The 1,086-nt window shown below is 57.3% G+C and overlaps 1 protein-coding gene across 3 annotated transcripts in view; it reads left to right on the forward strand.

Moving 5' to 3' along the window:
* LOC104130143 (lysine-specific demethylase 2B) overlaps window positions 1-1,086 on the forward strand; it is an 86,482-nt gene that overhangs the window by 5,925 nt on the left and 79,471 nt on the right. Inside the window, exon 1 of one of the 3 annotated variants that reach the window (XM_035898556.1) lies at window positions 502-569. The exons of the other annotated variants lie outside the window; for them this stretch is intronic. The gene's annotated coding sequence lies outside the window, so the exon portion shown is untranslated. Of the gene's footprint in view, window positions 1-501; window positions 570-1,086 lie in introns of those variants that run through there. 3 annotated transcript variants of the gene reach the window in all.

A 1,086-nucleotide genomic window follows, 5' to 3' on the forward strand; every position in this document is an offset into this window, starting at 1 on the left:
TTCTTTTGTCTTGCGGCGTAATTTGTGGCTTTCAGTTGCAGGGCCCCAGTGTGGGAGTGTTGCTCGGTGCGGGTCAGGCCGTTAGCGTGCGGAGTCGCCCAAAGGTAGCTATTGTTTCCTGCTGTCTCCCCTCCCGCTCCCGCTTCCAGATGCCGTGAGGCGAGGCCTGGGAGGAGGGGACCCCGGGATGCCGCCGGGGGCCGCCGCAGCCTCCCTCGCCCGGCGCCTGGGAGCTCCTCTCCCGCCCGGGGGAGAGGAGGGAGCGAGCGGGCGGAGGCAGGGCGCAGGGCCTGCTCCTTTTCCCCGGTTTGGCACTTGCAGTTGGCTCATGGGTTTGTGGTATTCGGTTTCAGGCTTAGGGATTTCAACCAGCCGGCGCTGCTCCTGGGAGGAAGGAAGAGTGAGCTATACTTTTCTCATTGGCCCGAACAAAAAACAGAAGCCTCTGCTGGGGTTTGGGAGTGGTTTATGGGCTGAGCTCAGTGGCAGGGGAGCCCTTGCAATGCCAGAGGGAATAGAGCCGTATGGTGCGCTGTACCTATTGCGAGAGACAAGGAGCTAAGCTCAGGGTAATGCTGCCTCTGCCCGCGCGTCTCCCCCGAGTTCATGTGCATGCACGTCGCGCCTCTGCCTTCCCCGCCGCTGCCTGCCCGCGCCTCTGTGCCTTCGCATCCCGGCGCGTCTGTCGCTGTCTTTGTTTCTCTGTTTGCTTGCGGGTTTGTAGCTATGCGTGGCGAGTGCATTGTGGGTTTGCCTGGGAGTGTGGTATCTGCGCTGGCTTAGGGAGCGGTGTCTCTCTGTCGATTCTGTGTTCCCAGCTCTCCGTGTTTGCTTAGTGGTTTAGCTTCATTCCTATCATCTCCCTCTCTTTTTTGGGGATCTCTGTGTTTGCTCTTCCCTGTGAGTTTGCAGGTTACTCCATGTTCCTTCGCATCATTTCTCTTAACAAATGTCCCCAGATTTTTTTGGGGAAAGTTCCCCTTTCCCCCACACCACAAATCCTTCCTCCAAAATAACAATACATTAACTTGAACAATTTGAGGCTCCTGGAGAGCATAAAAGAAATTCTTCAGTGGGGAAGGGAAG

Source organism: Egretta garzetta, unplaced genomic scaffold (assembly GCF_000687185.1).
Source record: "Egretta garzetta isolate BGI_Z169 unplaced genomic scaffold, ASM68718v1 scaffold447, whole genome shotgun sequence".
Taxonomy (NCBI): Eukaryota; Metazoa; Chordata; class Aves; order Pelecaniformes; family Ardeidae; genus Egretta; species Egretta garzetta.